This window comes from Ovis aries, chromosome 2 (genome assembly GCF_016772045.2).
Source record: "Ovis aries strain OAR_USU_Benz2616 breed Rambouillet chromosome 2, ARS-UI_Ramb_v3.0, whole genome shotgun sequence".
NCBI classification, from domain to species: domain Eukaryota; kingdom Metazoa; phylum Chordata; class Mammalia; order Artiodactyla; family Bovidae; genus Ovis; species Ovis aries.
In genome coordinates this window covers 47,722,023-47,741,951 of record NC_056055.1, presented here as the reverse complement: position 1 = coordinate 47,741,951, position 19,929 = coordinate 47,722,023, and the positions used below count along the sequence as shown (strand labels likewise).

Sequence of the window (19,929 nt, the reverse complement as noted above, 5' to 3'; positions counted from 1 at the left end):
AAAAGAGTTTAAGAGTTGATGATCCAATCATGTGACATTTTGTAGAGGTACAATGTGAAAAAGTTGAAAGGGGAGTGCACAGCCAGTCGCGGGAATTGTTCAGTCTATCAGTGAGGTGCCGCACATCGTTTCCATTCGCTTTTTGTTTCTCCTTTATTTTTTTTTTGGTAGTGATTTCTTTAGTGTCAAAGAATAAATAGAACTGTGATTTACATGTCACAGTTTACATAACTGATTTTTATAAATAACAACTTTCACGGTCTTGCAACTATCTGATAATTATGCATTTCCCCCGTCTCTATGTTGCTGTGTGTATTTGTGTGTTTGCCAAGAGTCATAATACATCTTTAAGTTATACTACTATTAGTAGAATACTAGTTAAGTTATACTGGTATTAGTAGAATTTCCAGAATAAGGGTGATAATCATTCTTTAATACTCTACTCTGCCCACATCAAACCTGGGTGTTGTGTTTGGTTTTGTGTGTCATGCAAAGGCACCATTATTTAGAACCAGAGATAGTATAGTTCAAGCAGGAATAAGATGGTGGAGGATCTAGAAATAATTTTCAAAAACGGTTGGAGATGTCCCAGGTCTGTAGCCCAACCTGCCTTTCAGCAGTCACAGACACAAATTCTCTTTAGAGAAAATAGCTTCACCTTAAACTTCCCATATATATTCAGCTCAGTTCAGTCGCTCAGTCGTGTCCAACTCTTTGCAACCCCATGGACTGCAGCACGCCAGGCCTCCCTGTCCATCACCAACTCCCGGAGTTCACTCAAACTGATGTGCATTGAGTCGGGGATGCTATCCAGCCATCTCATCCTCTGTCATCCCCTTCTCCTCCTGCCCATATAAATTAAAACAGACCAAATATGATCTCACAGTGAAAAATCACCAAACACATAGGGAAGCGATGTACTGTCAAGGAGAGTCGGTGGAAACAATAAACAAATTTCTATCAAAAACATTAAAAACACAATATAAAGTAACCAGATGGAATATTTAATGGAATATTTAAAGATACATAAAAAGAAATATTTAAAGATATAGAAAAGGAAATCATAGTAAAGAGCTACCAACCAGACACTTTCGTGACTAAGCATAAGTTCTCACCATGAACCCCTATTTTTGAACAGCTTGTCTGCCAAAAGCATCTGAAAACTTAACAAATATGTTGTTTGAAGGCATTGGAAACAGTCAGCACAGGCAGGATCATTCAGAGAAGGGAAGCTCGTGAAATTAGCTCCACATTCATCCTGGCTTTTTCCTTTAAGGCGTTTTCCAAATTGGAATGTAAAAGAATGCAGCCCTAGCAGGAAGCAGGATTCTTAGAAAGATGGAAAAATCCAGGTGGAGTTTGGTGTTAGCAGTAGATGGAACTTGAAAAGCAAACCCTGAAAACCTAAGTACAGATTCCTCACAAGTCATTAGCAGCTACTTTGGAAGAGGATAAGAATGGAGGTACATAAAAGCTATTATAGTTCAGGCCAAGAGAGAGGAAGAGTTGGATCCAGGAGATATAGTTGCCAAGTATCTGCTCTGTATCATGTTTATACACCTAGTAGTTGTTGTTCAGTTGCTCAGTCGTGTCTGACTCTTTGCAACCCCATAGACTGCAGCACTCCAGGCTTCCCTATCCTTCACCAGCTCCTGGACCTTGCTCAAACTCATGTCCATCGAGTCAGTGATGCCATCCAACATTCTCATCCCCTTCTCCTCCTGTTTTCAGTCTTTCCCAGCTTGAGGGTCTTTTCTAACAAATCAGCTCTTTGCATCAGCTGGCCAAAGTACTGGAGCTTCAGCCTCAGTCCTTCCAGTGAATATTCAGGACTGATTTCCTTTAGGATTGGCTGGTTTGATCTTGTAGTTCAAGGTACTCTCAAGTGTCTTCTCCAACACCACAGTTCAAAATCATCAATTCTTCGATGCTCAGCTTTCTTTATGATCCAATTCTCACATCTAAACATGACTACTGGAAAAACCATAGCTTTGACTATATAGACAGACCTTTGTGGGCAACGAAATGTCTCTGCTTTTTAATATGCTGTGTGGGTTGGTCATAGCAGGCGTCTTTTAATTTCATGGCTGCAATCACGATCTCCAGTGATTTTGGAGCCCAAGAAAAGAAAGTCTCTGTTGCCATTGTTTCCCATGTATTTGCCATGAAGTCATGGGACCAGATGCCATGATCTTAGTTTTTTGAATGTTGAGTTTTAAGCCAGTTTTTTCACTCTCCTCTTTCACCTTCATCAAGAGGTTCATCTTTAGTTCCTCTTTGCTTTGTGACATTAGGGTGGTGTCATCTACATATTTGAGGTTATTGATATTTCTCCCAGCAATCTTAATTCCAGCTTGTGCTTCATCCAGCCCAGCATTTCGTATGATGTTCTCTGCATAGAAGTTAAATAAGCAGAGTGACAATATACAGCCTTGACGTACTCCTTTCCCAGTTTGGAACCAGTCTGTTGTTCCATGTCTGGTTCTAACTGTTGTTTCTTGACCTGCATATAGATTTCACAGGAGGCAGGTCAGGTAGTCTGGTATCCCTATCTTTTTAAGAATGTTCCACAGTTTGTTGTTGTGATCCACACAGTCAAAGGCTTTAGCGTAGTCAATAAAGCAGAAGTACATATTTTTCTGGAATTCTCTTACTTTTTCTATGATCCAGCGAGTGTTGGCAGTTTGATCTCTGGTTCCTTTGCCTTTTCTAAGTCTATCTTGAACATCTGGAAGTTCTTAGTTCACGTACTGTTTGAAGCCTTCCTTGGAGAATTTTGAGGACTACTGTGCTAGCATGTAAAATGATGGCAATTATATGGTAGTTTTAACATTCTTTGGCATTGCTTTTCTTTGGGATTGGAATGAACTGACCTTTTCCAGTCCTGTGGCCACTGCTGAGTTTTCCAAATTTGCTGGCATATTAAGTGTAGTGCTTTAACAGCATCATCTAGAGAGAATATTAAAAAATGAATAATATGTCTGCTATAAATAAGTACTGTCAATACTGAGCCCTATTAAACTTCACATCCCTTTGTTTAGTGAAGTTATCTGATATTTTGGATACCAAATATTCTTTTCAAGTATTGTCTGTCTTAATTCTATTATCTGTGAACTCAAAAGTGCTACTTATGTAACACTGATATTCATATATATGTGCATGCATGCATACATTCAACATATGTTAAAAACTTACTGTATAACAGGCACTGTGCTAGGCATTGGAATGCAAAGATGAAAGACATGATTCCTGCTCTTAAACTGCTCACAAACACCATGGATAAAGATATTAAATAACAAAAAAGATATTAAGTAACAAAGTTGGCCTATCTACTGTAAAGTATATATACTTACATGTGATATTAATTTACCTAAGTGTTTTGTAAATTTCAACAGCCATAACATGTAAGTAGTCATTGCCATTATTACTGACCCAAAGATCAACCATTTTCATTTATTATTTATTATGGTTTTGGGTTTTTTGTGATAATGAACTATGTTGTGGTATCTTAGGTTGATTAATAGGAAAAACTCATGTTTGCATAGCATCTCATTCATATCTCTATTGGAGCCCCACTGTCTCATGTGTGATAATTATTACTTACTTGTGTCTTTCCCACCAGATTGGAGTTCCGGATGAGAGACTTGTTTTATTTATTTTTGAATCCCCCAGAATCTAGCACAGTGTCTGATTTGTCTTGGTTGAATGAATGAATACACTTTGTGTCACTTATATAGAAAGTCATTATTAATACAAATGCTAGACATTTTGTTTGTTAGAAACGTTTATCCAATTTCCAAATACATACATGGTAAAAGCTTATTGAACTGTGTTGATTGACTTAGTTATTCTGACACATACTTTTCTGGAAACAAATTACTATTAGTCCAAGCAGCTAAGGAAATTATACACATGAGAATAAAATTAATCTCAATATACTGTATGTTTGTACCTAGTTTGTTTTTCATTTAGCACACTCAGTTTAATCCAAGAAAGAAATCAATCATACCTTTTCTGGGTTTCTCACAAAAGATATCTGTTAGAAATGTTTTGATTCAGGGAAGCCACTGTTTCTCTGATTTCAACAGATACATTTATTTATTGATAAGGATAAAAAAAAACTTTAGCAATCTCACTAAATGTCAATAATTGTGCATTTTTAATCTTCCAGGAGGTTATTAATTTGGCTTCAAGAAGATGAATATTACCCACCCACTTTGAAAAATTATATCATGTTAAATACACAAATTAAAGAAGCCTCAGGTTGTGGTTGAGTGTTCTTTTTTTATTCATAAAAGAGAATTCTCAATTCATCTCTGAAAACTAAATATTAATTTTCAGTTTTAAAAATATGTTTGCATGTTAATGCTTTAAAAAGTAAAGAAGAGTAGAATACCTCTGAAACTTTTCTGGAAAAATTAACACCAACAGCATTTGGTTTCCTTATCTTACACTCATATGCAGATGTCTCTGTATACTTGAGACGTATGCACTACTATATATGTGTTATACCTCATTAAAAATCTATTATAAAAAAAATGATAAAATATCCAGAACTTTGTGACCATTATTTGTAGTTCAGCAAAAGGAGAATGGAAGCAAGAATGGTTCCTAGCCTAGACTTTTTTGTTGTTATTATTCATTGTTGTAATTTCTTAATTTTTATTTTATATTGGAGTTAGTTGATTAACAATGTTGTGTTAGTTTCAAGTGTACAGCAAAGTTATACAGTTATACATACACATGTATCTGTTCTTTTTCAAATTCTTTTCCCATTTAGGTTATTATGGAGTACTGAGCAGAGTTCCCTGTGCTATCCAGTAGGTCCTTGTTTGGTTATCTGTTTTAAATATAGCAATATGTATGTGTCAGTCCCAAAATCCTAATCTATCCCTCCCTCCACCACCCTTCCCCTCCAGCAACCCCAAGTTCCTTCTCTAAGTCTGTGCGCCTATTTCTGTTTTGTAAACAAAATTGTTCGTATCATTTTTTCAGATTCTGCATGTAAGTGAAGTAATATGATATTTGTCTTTGTCTGATATTTGTATGTAGTCTCCAGGTCCATCCATGTTCCTGCAAATGGCATTATTTCTTTTTTTATGGCTGAGTAGTATTCCATTGTATATATGTACCCATGTGTGTACCACATCGTCTTTATCCGTTCATTTATCGATGGACATTTAGATTGCTTCTATGCTTTGGCTACTGTAAACAGTGATGAAATGAACATTGGGGTGCATGTCTCCTTTTGAACCATGTTTTTCTCTGGGTATCTTCTCAGAAGAGTGGGATTGCTGGGTCATACGGTAACTCTATTTTTAGTTCCTTTAGGACTCTCCGTACTGTTCTCCATAGCAACTGTACCAATTTACATTCCCACCAATGGTGTAGGAGGGTTCCATTTTCTTCATACCCTCTCTATCATTTATTGTTTGTAGACTTTTTAATGATGGCCATTTTGCCCGATGTGAGGTGATTATCTCGTTGTAGTTTTGATTTGCATGTCTCTAATAATTAGCAATGTTGAGCATCTTCTCATGTGCCTCTTGGCCATCTGTATGTCTTCCTTGGAGAAATGTCTGTTTAGATGTTCTGTCCATTTGTTGATTGGGTTGTTTGTTTCTGGCCTAGGCTTTTAAGCACTCAGGTCACATTTCCCCAGCCTTCACCTCAGGAGCTATTTGGAAGCCTTGTATCTATGCTGTAATCCAGTGGTTCTTAAGTATGAGCACACAGCAAGATGACCTGGAGTGTTTAGTGGGTGCTCCCAGGCATCTCTGTGACTGTATTCACTCAGTCTGTTTAAAACCAATTTAATAAGCGCTCATTCTCCCACAAACTATAGCCAGTGGATATCTGAAGTGTAAGCAAATGGGGTTTTAGCTCTTGGTGTGCTTCAGGTGGCTCAGTGATAAAAGAATGCGCCTGCCAGTGCAGGAGACACAGGTTCAATCTTTGGGTCAGGAAGATCCCCTGGAGGAGGAAATGGCAGCCCATTCCAGTATTCTTGCCTGGAAAAATCCCATGGAGAGAGGAATCTAGTGGACTCCAGTCCATAGCGTTGCATAGAGTCGAACACTGCTGAGCCACTAAGTACATGCTTCTAAAAGAAGGCACCAAAAGGCATTTGCAATGCCCACATTACATAGAAAGTCTGATCTTATAAAACCCTTATATTCTGGAATTTTAATGATTGCTCAAGACCACCTCTGGACTGAGATGGGCTATGTTAACAACCTTTATGTACTACTCCATTTGACTTCAGCCCTAGCTTAGCTGCCTTTTCTGGCAGAGAGTCTTAACCTGAAAAATCTTAGCTTCATTACATTCTAACTTCTTAGGTTTCCAAGCCAGTATCAAGTTTGTCCTCTTCTGAGTACTTAGAAACTATATTTAAACCTGTCTGCTGGTTTTCCAGTTTAGAACCTGATTTCAAATAATTAGGGTCTTTGAATTGAGTGTTCCAACCAAATGAGTGTTTCAACCAAAACCAAGATTGGTCTATTTTTAAACAAATCTGAGAATTGAAATAAAAGCCTGTCCATTCTTTAATACTTTGACTATAGTTAATGCACTTCTACTTTCATAGTTACAAGGAACAAAATGTCAGCAAATCTTGATAGATATCACTACTTCTGAGTTGTTCTAACATAGTACAGCTCCAAGCCACCTGATGCAAAGAGCTGACTCAATGGAAAAGACCCTGATGCTGGGAAAGATTGAGGGCAGGAAGAGAAGGGGTTGACAGAGGATGAGATGGTTGAATGGCATCATCAACTCAGTGGATGTGAATTTGAGCAAGTTCCAGGAAATAGTGAAGGACAGGTAAGCCTGGCATGCTGCAGTTCATGGAGTCGCAAAGAGTTGGACAGGACTTAGCAACTGAACAACCATAACAACATAGTTCGAGTAAGAAAAAAACCTTCATAGTAGCTTCTTAGCAGTTAGAATAGTTGAATATTAACTGTTTTCTATAGAAGTAAACTGAGGTCTGGTTTGAGTTCTTCAAGGCCACTTTTTTACTTGCAGATTTAGGAATTATCTCGTTTTTCTGATTCCCAGCTCAGTGCTCCTGGTAATGCTCCACTGAAGGAGAACTCACTCTTCTGCAGCTTACTTTTTCAGACCCCTGGTTCTGTCATAGAGAAATTCTGAAATCCAGCTTCCCAGTCATCTCCCTGCCAAAGTACCTAAGTCTTTCTTTGTCCCTTCCTTCCTTCCTTCCTTTCTCTTCTGACAAAGCAAAAGACTTTATTGGAAAGAAGTGCTCAAGCAGAGAACCATGAAGTAAGGGAACCCAGGAGAACTGCTCTCCAACGGGCTTCTTTCTTATGGGCCAGATTCAGAATTTAAACCCAGAGCTAATGCCTTTACATTAGTTTTTTTCTTCTTCTTCTTCTTTATGTTGTAATACCTCCCAAACACAGAAGAACAGCCTTGCAGGCTGTGTTTTGAAAACTATGTCGCTTGCAGCATTGTGTTTCGAACGTGATCATGTTTTCTACTACCATATTCATTTTCTAATCATCTTTATCTCTTCACTGACCCCCACTTTTACTAAGCCATGAAAATTCAGGCATCTGCTTTCCATGACTAGAGATCCCCACAAGCCTAGATTCCCATGGAAACCAATCAGAAACTAAAAGGAAAAGAAAGAGTATATATTGAATTTCCCTGAGACCTACAGCTTGTTTTTCATTAGACTCATGCTGATTTCTTTTAAACTCTGGGCATGGGGCCAGTGAATATTTTTACAGCTGATAAAAAGGAACTTCAGATCCATTTACTTTCATTTAAACTTCTAAAAATTAATTTTGTATATAACATCAATTCCAAAGAAAATGTGATCATTAATTTGCTAATTACCTTCTTGTGTCTTAGAACTGTATTTGTTCATATAATTTTCTCTTCTTGTTTTTTGTACATTTTACTGTTCAGAATTGAAATGAGAGGGAATCAGGGGGCTCATTATTCCCAAAATATGAATATTGTCAGCCCCTGGACACAGCATTTTCCATGTGACCAATCATAGACCTCTTTATAGCTCTTCTGACTATGAAGCTTTTCCAAAGGCCAGATAATCATTTACTAATATAATAAGAGAAGTATAACCAAAATGCTAAACTAAGGGGGTATCAGTTTGGGAACGCATGTAAGAATTAAAGATTTTAAAATTTAAAAAATAAAAACTAAAAAAAAAAAAAGAAAAGAAAACCAGGGAAGAGGCACCTGGGGAAAGCAAATTAGAACTGTAAATAAGGCAGTCAGAATAGTCTTCACTGAGATGGAAGCAGTCACATTGGAAGCAAGACTTGTAGAAGGTGAGAAAGTAAGCCATGTAAATAACTGAGGGAAGAACTTTCTTTCATTCCAGGCTGGAGGAACGGTCAGAACAAAGACTTAAAGTGGGAGCATGCCTGGAATATTGGAGGAGTAACAAAGAGGCTAGCATGGTGATAATGAGTGAGCGAGGGGAGAGTAGTCAGTCATGAGGACAAGACAGAAATGGGTGCCAGATTCACTAAGCCTTTCGGCCATTGTCAGGAATATGTTTTTATTCTGAACCAGATGGAGGAGGCATTGGAGGGTTTTGAGGAAAGAAGTGATATGATCCGACATGTCTTAAAAATAATCATTGTGGTAATTCCTCTGGCGATCGAGTGGTTAAGATTCACTTCTTCCACTGCAAGGGGCACAGGTTCAATCCTTGATCAGGGAACTAAGATCCCACATGCCACGGGGCATGACCAACAGTGTAATAATAATAATCATGATGGCCAAGTGAAGAAATTTTTCTCCAGTTTTACTATTCCTTCACTCCTTCTTCATAGAATGTTTTCAAGTCTCTGTTCCATCCTGAATCTTTCACCATATATGTATTTGGAGACCACAATTTTAAGTCTAGGGGTGCTTATTGTTACTGGGTTGATTGTTTCTAAGCCATAGCAGTAGACACTGCTTGGAAATATTTTTTAAATAAAAATACAGTTTTATCATTTCCTATTCTAATTCAGGACTAAGTTTGGTTGGTTGTTTATGTGTGTGTGTAGTTCTTTGGTTTTTTAGACTTACCCACTGTTATCTTACATTTCTACCCCTTTTTCTTACCCAGCTGAGAATGATGGAGTATCATATCACACACACACACGCACACACACACACACACACACACACACTTTATTTTTTACCTTGTTTACTGTCTTATACTCTACCGCAATGTAAACTCTATAAAGTTAGGGATTCTTTTGGTCTGTTTGATTCACCATTTTCTTCCTGTTGCCTAGAACAGTGCCTGGTACATGGTTCATGCTCAAAAAATGTTCATTAAATGAATGAGTGTGTTTCTAAAGTTACAGCTTCATTAGCTTTCCAGCATTCCCTATATTATGTATGCATTTTTAACTAAAAACATGTACTGACTTTCCAGTTGTCTAACAGAATATTTTTTAAAGGAACAATAGATCTGCTTTGCTATCTCTTTTTCTCATGCAACCCTCCAACCCCACCCCAATGACTTTTGCTTGTTCTTCATAGAATACTTTCTCTCTTGAGACTGTATTTCTTTTTTCTTTTTTTCCCCTCTTCTTCTGGTAAATAGCCATAGACTGTCCATTTGAACTGACTCTCATTGGAAAGTGAGTCAGTGTAGCCTAGTGGAGAGCGAAGGACTGAGTATTTGCATCTCCAGAATGTTTGTATTGACAAATGGCAGTCAGTTATTGACATTTATGTCCCTTGGTGATACTTCAATTGGCTTATCTTTGCTGGTCAAATGCCTTAATTGTTCTGGCCTTTAATTCAGTCAACGTTGGAGTTAGAGCAGAGGGGAAAGAGAAGGAGCAAGCCTAACGGAACATCAAGCTTGAGCTAGGAGGCTGCTGGCAACGATCAGCCTGTCATAATGTTATGATTTGTTCATTTTTATACCATTTATTAGCCTTTACTTGTTGTGCCATTTGGCCTCCAGGGCAGATAAAGTGCTGTCTAATTTGGTAGGTTTGCTTCTGTCAGAGCAGCCTCGACAGGGAAGGTGTTAGCTGCAGTGACAAGTAATCAATAGCTGTCGTTGTCATGAGGAACGTGAGCAGTTGGGCCTTTCATCTGGAGGATTAGAGGTCTAATTGGATTGAGAATAGGGAGGGTGGGCTGTTGGGTAACCCTGTCAGCCTTGTGAAGCTGTCAAATGTCGGCCTTATTCATGGTGAAGGGAATAAGGAGCGTGTGCTTTTAGAATTGAGGGGGAAGGCATGTGAAAGCGCTTTATACGAAAGGATGGATCCTGAAGTCGACGTAGCTAAAATAGGCTCCCTTTTTTATTTAATTAGAGATCCCTTTGGGTAATAAATCTATGTAATGTTAAACGATATCTTCAAGCGTGGATGTGCAAACACACACACATACACACAATACAAATCTACATTGGTTCTTTTTGTCTTTGATCACACTAGAAGGTAAACTGCTTAAGTGGAGATTAGAAATGAAACTATAGGGGAGAGATTGCATAAATTGACATCTCATTGTCAGAACTAACAAGTGATAAAGATTTTAAAGTGTTATTAAAAGAAAATGACAGAGACATTAAAGGATAGATGAGTTAACAATATATTTGATAGTATTTTTCTCCCATACTCGTTTAGAAATATTATTCCTTATAAAACAAAATCTTTCATTTACTCCTACATGAACTAACCCAAAAAATGAAGTTATGCATTAGCTAAATTGTTCCTTCCAAATAATACACAATTTTTTATTTCTTAGTGAATTAGAACAGGTGCTAGAATTGGATTTAAATGATACCAATGCTATTGTGTCTAATTCAGGCTCAAAATCACTTCTCTTGTATATCCCTATATACTTATGCTATTCTTCTATATGTATCATGCATTTGTAGTATGAATGGAGAAAGTACTTGGAAAAAATGAGTTAGTTTATTCTCTAATGTAGAGAGATCCTATTACCACCTCTGCAAGGCCAAGTAAATGACTTTAAATTTCAGTAACGAACTACGAAACGAACTTAACAGTGATAAATGGTAAACATTTATGTTTCCTTATACGTACACTACGTACAAATTAAATTCAGTGCATTTTTGTCATTCAAAAGCATATATAATTTTTAAAAATGCTTCTGTAGTATACTGAGTACTTAGAGCATTTGTAAGCATTATTTATACAGTATATCTTCATGAAAGCTTGAATAAAGGTATGTTGACAGTAATGTCAAGAGTGTGCGAATAAGTATTTGTAGGTTATGGATTATGTCTTCAGCCCATCCCTATAGCTCCATGGTCTCTTTGCTATAGTCATTCAAAGCTCTGCTGACCAATTTGAAATGACTCAAACAAGTATGCCAAAAGAACTGAATGATGTACAAACTAGACACTGCGTAGATGAACCCAGTGACCCCACTAGGCCTTCAAACTCTGAGAGTCATTATCATTACAAATATTTTGTTAAGTTCTTCCTGCCTAAGTGCTATCTTGAAGAGTCTATTATAGTCCATAAAGATTCTATTCTTTATAGTCCATAATGCATATTATAAAAATTCTCAATACTGCTGACTAAGCGTTTAGATTTATTATTGAAAGTACTTGTTTTGTTTGATCTAAGTTAGGAAAATTTTTAAGTTTCGAAGCAACTCTCCAAGGGTTGCAGAAATCTCTCAGATTTCATGCAGTTCTTCTATAGTTACATCTGTGAGAATATAATTGTGACCACATTTTTCATAAGTGAAATTGCTCACAGGAAATGGTAGAAGCAAACTTGTTGTCCTTGCAAAAGAAGTTTAACATTTAAGTAGCTAGATTCACATTAGGGTGTTTGATCAAAACATACTGTCTGTGACCAATAAGTGGCATCTTTGCTGTTGAAGTCACATTAGGTTACTTTATTGCCTTGTAACTCCTGATAATCTTATTGATTCTTTCATTTAACAAGTGTTTATGCAAAAGCCTCTATGCTAAGTTTCAGAAATAAACCATGAACAGGACATGATCCTGCCCTCCAAGACTTCACAGTTTAATGGGAAAAACAGATAAGGTAAACAAATGGTACTTAGACTATATAATATGCTCAAAATTCTCCAAGCTAAGCTTCAACAGTACACGAACCAAGAACTTCCAGATCTTCAAGCTAGACTTAGAAAAGGTAGAGGAAAGTGAAATTGAAAGTTGCTTAGTCCTGTCCAACTCTTTGCGACCCCATGGACTATATAGTACATGAATTCTCCAGGCCAGAATACTGGAGTGGGTAGCCTTTCCCTTCTCCAGGGGATCTTCCCAACCTAGGGATTGAACCCAGGTCTCCTGAATTGCAGGCGGATTCTTTACCAGCTGAGCCACAAGGGAAGTCCAAGAACACTAGAGTGGGTAGCCTATCCCTTCTCCAGTGGATGTTCCCGACCCAGGAATCGAACTAGGATCTCTTACATTGCAGGTGGATTTTTTACCAACTGACCTATAAGGGAAGCTCTTAAAGGCAGAGGAACCAGAGATCAAATTGCCAACAACCATTGGATCATAGAAAAAGCAAGAGAATTCCAGAAAAATATGTACTTCTGCTTTATTGACTATGCTAAAGCCTTTGACTATGTGGATCACAACAAACTGTGGAACATTCTTAAAGAGATGGGAATATCAGACCACCTGACCTGCCTTCTGTGAAATCTATATACAGGTCAAGAAACAATACTTAGAACCAGACATGGAACAACAGACTTGTTCCAAATTGGGAAAGGAGTACGTCAAGGCTGTATATTGTCACCCTGCTTATTTAACTTCTATGCAGAGTACGTCATGAGAAATGCCGGGCTGGATGAAGCACAAGCTGGAATCAAGATTGCCGGGAGAAATACCAATAATTTCAGATACGTAGATGACACCACCCTAATGTCTCAAAGCAAAGAGGAACTAAAGAGTCTCTTGATGAAGGTGAAAGAGGGGAGTGAAAAAACTGGCTTAAAACTCAACATTCAAAAAACTAAAATCATGGCATCTGGTCCTATGACTTCATGGCAAATAGATGGGAAACAATGGAAATAGAGAGTTTTTTTCCTTAGGCTCCAAAATCACTGCAGATGGTGACTGCAGCCATGAAATGAAAAGATGCTTTCTGCTAGTCAAAGCTATGGTTTTTCCAGTAGTCATGTATGGATGTGAGAGTTGGATCATAAAGAAGGCTGAGCATCGAAGAATTGATGCTTTTGAACTGTGGTGTTGGAGAAGACTCAAGAGTCCCTTGAACTGCGAAGAGATCAAACCAGTCTACCCTAAAGGAAATCAGTCCTGAATATTCATTGGAAGGGCTGAAACTGAAGCTGCAATACTTTGGCCACCTGATGGGAAGAACTGACTCATTGGAAAAGACCCCGATGTTGGGAAAGATTGAAGGCAGGAGAAGAAGGGGACAACAGAGGATTAGATGGTTGGATGGCATCACTGACTCGATGGACATGAGTTTGAGCAAGTTCTGGGAGCTGGTGATGGACAGGAAGGCCTGGTGTGCTGCAGTCCATGGGGTTGCAAACAGTCAGACACAACTGAGCGACTGAACTGAATTGAGACTATAATATTCTTGTGTTAAATCCTAGAAGAGGAATAAGCTTAGGGATATTGTGGAGAAAAGTGAGGGGCACCTAAGCCACCATGGTGTGTAAACAAATAGCATCTGCTAAGTGGAGAGAGAAAAGAGGTAGGGAGACCACTTCAAGAATATCTTGGAGTGTTGTTGGCAATTTGGTTTCTGGTTCCTCTGCCTTTTCTAAAACCAGCTTGACATCTGGAAGTTCACGATTCACATATTGCTGAAGCCTGCCTTGGAGAATTTTGAGCATTACTTTACTAACGTGTGAGATGAGTGCAATTGTCCGGTAGTTTGAACATTCTTTGGCATTGCCTTTCTTTGGGATTGGAATGAAAACTGACCTTTTCCAGTCCTGGGGCCACTTGCTGAGTTTTCCAAATTTGCTGGCATATTGAGTGCAGCACTTTCACACTATCATCTTTCTGGATTTGAAATAGCTCAACTCGAATTCCATCACCTCCACTAGCTTTGTTCGTAGTGATGCTTTCTAAGGCCCACTTGACTTCGCATTCCAGGATATCTGGCTCTAGGTGAATGATCACACCATTGTGATTATCTGGGTCGTGAAGATCTTTTTTGTACAGTTCTTCTGTGTATTCTTGCCACCTCTTCTTAATATCTTCTGCTTCTGTTAGGTCCAGACCATTTCTGTCCTTTATCGAGCTCATCTTTGCATGAAATGTTCCCTTGGTATTTCTAATTTTCTTGAAGAGATCTCTAGTCTTTCCTATTTTATTTTCCTCTATTTCTTTGCATTGATCACTAAGGTAGGCTTTCTTATCTCTCCTTGCTATTCTTTGGAACTCTGCATTAAGATGCTTATTATCTTTCCTTTTCTCCTTTACTTTTTGCTTCTCTTCTTTTCACAGCTATTTGTAAGGCCTCCCCAGAGAGCCATTTTGCTTTTTTGCCTTTGTTTTCCATGGGGATGGTCTTGATCACCATGGAAAAGAATATATAGTCTACTGTATATAGATCATTGACTATGAGGTATGAAATATGGAGAGATGATATTGGGCAGGTAAAATGGAGTCAAACCTTAATGGACCCTACATGGAGAACTGGGAAAGGACTTGAAATTTTATTGAAGGGTTTTATTTAAATATGATTATATTGGGCTGAAGGAAATGGATTTGCAGCCAACTCACCAATGCCTTTCTGATCACCAAATTCAAATTCTTTTCCTAAGTCCTCATCTTCTTTGGCTTCATTGGTACATTTGACCTTTTTTATAACCCTCTCCATGAATTTCTTTCTTTTTCCTGAGTTGTATTACCTGTTACAGTGGCAAAAATATTGCACTAGACTCAGAAGTCAAAAGACCTAGATGGATGACTTAGGTTCTATTCCTTTATAACTAAGTGATTTGGGGCAAGTTTTAAGCATAATTGCTCTGGGCTTCTGTTTCATATTCTTTAAATTTGTGATAATACTAATCTCAAATGATTCTAATGCTTAAATCATGAATTTGAAAGGACCCTTTGTTTCTGCTAAGGGATATATAGTCTGAAGAGACCTGACTTGAATCTCAAAGTGATAAGTCTGTTAAGTTAGGAAAAGCATGTATTCAAGCACATTAAATGAGTCACTTCAAAGCTTAAATTATGAAACAACCACCAAGATAATCAGGTAACAGTTCTGAGAATCTTTTATTTGATCTTCCCTTATGAACCTTTGCACTTTTTATCCTGTATTGTGATTATTTATGAACAAATCAAGTGTTCTAGAGTGCTATCAAAGTTATCTTTGTATCCCCTTGCAATCATTTCACTAAATAAGTGTTAAATATTTGTGTATTGGGAGGAATGAAACAAGGAATTATTGTGCTAGTATTGTAAGAATTCGTTCTGTATACAGTTTCATATTCAAATCCTTGAATCTATGTGTTCTTTCATTTTCAGTTTTGCAGACATGTTTAAAATAGCATTTACTCTGTAAAACCTTTTATTACCCAAACTTTAGGGTTTTTTAACAAAATATAGCATACCCTCTTTGGCAGCACATATATGAAACAAAATGTAGTATTTGACTTACAGTGAGAGAGGAAAGGACAGAGCCGTGATACTGACCTCACCTGCTTGGTCAAGGAAAAATAAGAGAAGTTGTGTTACCCAGTTTGTTGTAAGGGTTCAGCGGGAGGGGATGTTGCATCATGTAGAGATTATACTTGATCTGTAATCAAGGATAGCTATCATCAGCACAAGACCCAAAATAAAATAGTTAAGTGGTACTTATCTGAATGGTCAAGACTACCTAAATGTGTCTTCGATCATCAGGTTGGTGCAGTGTCTGTCAACCATCTAGAGAGCTTTTTAAACTTAAGAATGCCTTTTCCATTTGCAGCAACATGGATGGACCTAGAGATTATCATACTAAGCAAAGTAAGTCAGAAGAAGAAAGACAAATACCATATGATATCATTTATATTGGAATCTAAAATATGACACAAATTAGCATATCTCCAAAACAGAAACAGACTTACAGAGATAAAGAACAGGCTTATGGTTGCCAGGTGGGAGGAAGGGTAGGAGATTAGCACATGGATGCATAAACAACAAAATCCTACTGTATAGCACAGGAAACTAATGTATTCAATATCCGGTGATAAACCATAATGGAAAAGAATATGAAAAAGAATATATATGTATATATAACTGAATCACTTTACTGTATACAGAAATTAACACTTTACTGTACAGCAGAAATTAACATTATAAATTATACTTCAATAAAAATATTTTTTAAAAAAGAAATGAGAAATAACAACACCTGTTAATGATGGTGTAGCTCATTTTGGATCATCCTTCCCACAAAATTCATTTTAATACTCTGGACAAAATTTAAAAACAACTACCTAGAGGAAGTGAAGAGTGAACAGAAGCATGCTGAAGTTGGAGAGGAATAAACTCTTGGAATAAGTAAAGACAAGGAGGCTTTGAATGGGTTTCCAGTTTTATCACTGGGCCTAGTCAGTTCTTCAAGGAAGAGGAAAACTGAATAGAAGTCTGCACTGGTGCTACTTGTGAGGAATCAGAGGACAGCATTTAGGATGATGGCTCCAAATCAAGAAAGGTATAGCATAAAGCGTTTGTTGCTCAGTCATGTCCAACTCTTTGTGACTCCACAGACCATAGCCCACCAGGCCTCTCCATCCATGGAATTCTGCAGGCAAGAGTATTGGAGTGGGTTGCAATTTCCTTCTCCAATTAAAGAATAAAAGTACTCACAGAAGTGGGGCTCTGAATTCTACATAAAAGCTACCAAAATCTTTAGCTGACCTCTTATCAAAACTTTAATTGCTACCTGCCCATACAAGAGAAATAGTTTAGAGTTTGAATTCAGACAAGTTGACTGACTGTTTAAAAAAGAAATCAGTACAGGTGTACCTTGAAGATATTGCAGGTTCAAAGACCACTGAAATAAAGTGAATATCATAATAAAGCAAATCACGTGTATATTTTGGTTTCCTAGTGCATATAAAAATTATGTTTATACTGTAATCTGTTAAGTGTTCAATAACATTGTATCTTAAAAAAGAAAGTATATACCTTAATGAAAAAAGACTATTGCTGAAAGATGCTAACTGTCTTCTGACAACACAGAATTGCCACAAACCTTTTCTTTTTTAAAACACACAATATCTGATAAGCACAAAAACGTGAAATGCAATAAAATGTTATGTCTATAATCTTTCACTAGTGGTAAAGAACCTGCCTGCCAATGTAGGAGATGTAAGAGATGTGGGTTTGATCCCCTGGAGGAGGGTATGGCAACCCACTCTAGTATTCTTGCCTGGAGAATCCCATGGACAGAGGAGCCTGGTGGGCTGTAGTCCATCGAGTCACAAAGAGCCAATCATGACTGAAACGACTTAGCATGCACACACAGAATCCAGAGTCTCATTTACAGTGTGTAAAATGTTATCTAAAATTATTAGACATGCGGACAAATGGGAAACTGTGATCCATACTCAAGAGAAAAGGAAAATCTTTTTCCAACCAAAGATGATCCAGATGTTGTAATTAGCAGATGAGGATTTTAAAGCAGCTACTTTCATTCTGTTTACAAAAAATATACTCATAATTAATAAGCACAGATAGTAGAAGCTGTTAAAAAAGAACTAAATGGAAATTATAGAACTGAAAAATATATAAATAAAAATTTTATTGGAAGAAATTATTGGTAGGTCAGAGATGACAAAGAGTCAGTAGGCTTGAAGATAGATCAATATAAATCTTACAACCTAAAATAAGGAATATATTAAAGAAAAAATTGTGTCTCACTGATTTGTGGGGCAATTTTAAAAGATCTAACATACTTGTAATGAGATTACAAGTGTAATTACAAGAGGTAAGAGGAGAGGAAATGGGGCAGAAAAATAAAGTTTTCTCAGTGATGACCAAAACTTGCCCAAACTTGGTGAAAGACATAAATTTAAAGATTCAAGAGGCATGGTGAACCCCAAAAGATAAATACATAGAAAACCTTACCTATAAATACTATAGTCAAACTACTAAAAAACAAAGATAAAGAGAAAATCCTGAAAGCATCCAGAGAAAAAGATACAACCCAATAGAATAAACCATGAATACAAATGACAGCATACGTCTCAGAAACAATAGACATAAGAGGACATTAGAATGATCGCTTTAAAATGCTTGGGGGACAAAACTATCAACCTAGAATTCTCTATGTAGTGAAACTCTCTTAACATATTAAAAATAAGGACAAACAAAAACTAAAAATGTATCTTAAAAAAACCCACATTATAAGAAATGCTAGAGGAAGTTTTTTGAGCTGAAAGGAAATGGTATCAGATAGGAACTTACAGTGTTGTTGCTGCACCATCTACTGTTAAAGCCAAATTTTATGGCAGCTGGCAAAGGAGAAATGGTTATAAAGTCTAGCTCCAGTATCACTGTGTTTGTTCAGTGACTCAGTCGTGTCTGACTCTGCAACCCCATGGACTGCAGCACGCCAGGCTTCCCTCTCCTTCACCATCTCCCAGAGTTTGCTCAAACTCATGTCCATTGAATCAGTGATGCCATCCAACCGTCTCATCCTCTGTTGTCCCCTTCTCCTCCTGCCTTCAGTCTTTCCCAATATCAGAGTCTTTTCTAATGAATCAGCTCTTTGCATCAGGTGGCCAAAGTATTAGAGCTTCAGCATCAGTCCCAGTCCTTCCAATGAATATTCAGGGTTGATTTCTTTTAGGATTGACTGGTTTAACAAAATAAAGAAGAGTTTATTTGGAGTTATAAGGCAAATAATTGGTAACTGCTACAATGATTGAGGAAATTTATTTTGATTCTAGTTTGCTGAGAATGTGTACCAAGAGTGGGTACTGAATATTGTCATATGTCTTTCTCTCATCTTTTTGTTCAATATGACCATTTTTTCTGTTGTTTCTGTTGTTGTTTAGATGCTGAATTAGGTCCAACTCTTTTGCAACCCTAGAGTAGCCCACCAGGCTTCTCTGTCCAAGAGATTTTTCCAGACAAGAATATGGGAGTGGGTTGCCTTCTCCTTCTCCAGGGGATCTTCCTGATCCAGGGATCAAACCTACCTCTCCTACATTGGCCCTTACCCCTGAGGCACGAGGGAAACAATTTTTTTTTTTTTCTGTTAGGCAGTTGTAATAGCTGCTCTAGAGTGCTTGTGTGTGAATTCCAACATCTGAGTCTTCTTGTTCAGTTCAGTTTAGTCTCTCAGTCGTGTCTCACTCTTTGCGACCCCATGGAGTGCAGCATGCCGGGCTTTCCTGTGGATCATCAAATCCCGGAACTTGCTCAAACTCATGTCCATTGAGTCGGTGATGCCATCCAACCATCTCATCCTCTGTCATCCCTTTCTCCTGCCTTCAATCATTCCCAGCATCAGGGTCATTTCCAGTGAGTTAGTTCTTCCCATCAGGTGGCCAAAGAGTCATCTTGAGGTCGGTGTTAATTGTTTTTTTCTATTTTGTCCAAAATTTTTTTGTTTCTTTGCATGTGTAGTAATTTTTTATCATGTCCTCACAATTTTAGGTGGTATGTTATAGGGACTCCTCATTCTGTTGTCTTCCTCTAGAGAGTGTTGATTTTTGTTTGTTTGTTTTATCAGGTAGTTAAAACTGGTTAATCACACTGAACTTAAATGTTTTACTTTTTTCCCTAGTCTTTTGTTGAATCTTTCAGACCTGTTCCGTAGCCCTGGTACATAATCTATGCTTTTAAGGCATGGCTCTTCGGAGATTTCAGTGGAAACCCTGAGAAGTATATCAAGCCCTCTAACTAGGTGAGACTCAAAACTCCAAATTCTGTCTCCTCTGTGCTGGGTGGTAGCTGAAATCTCTGATCAACTTTTTTTT

General features: G+C 37.6%; 1 protein-coding gene across 15 annotated transcripts in view; it reads left to right on the top strand.

The window, feature by feature from the left end:
* Positions 1-19,929, top strand: part of INVS (inversin) — a 136,021-nt gene that overhangs the window by 20,045 nt on the left and 96,047 nt on the right. For 2 of the 15 annotated variants that reach the window (XM_042243186.2, XM_060409234.1), the window contains one exon: positions 19,737-19,856. The exons of 12 other annotated variants lie outside the window; for them this stretch is intronic. The gene's annotated coding sequence lies outside the window, so the exon portion shown is untranslated. Of the gene's footprint in view, positions 1-19,736; positions 19,857-19,929 lie in introns of those variants that run through there. One more of the 15 variants, XM_060409236.1, reaches the window with a different exon arrangement.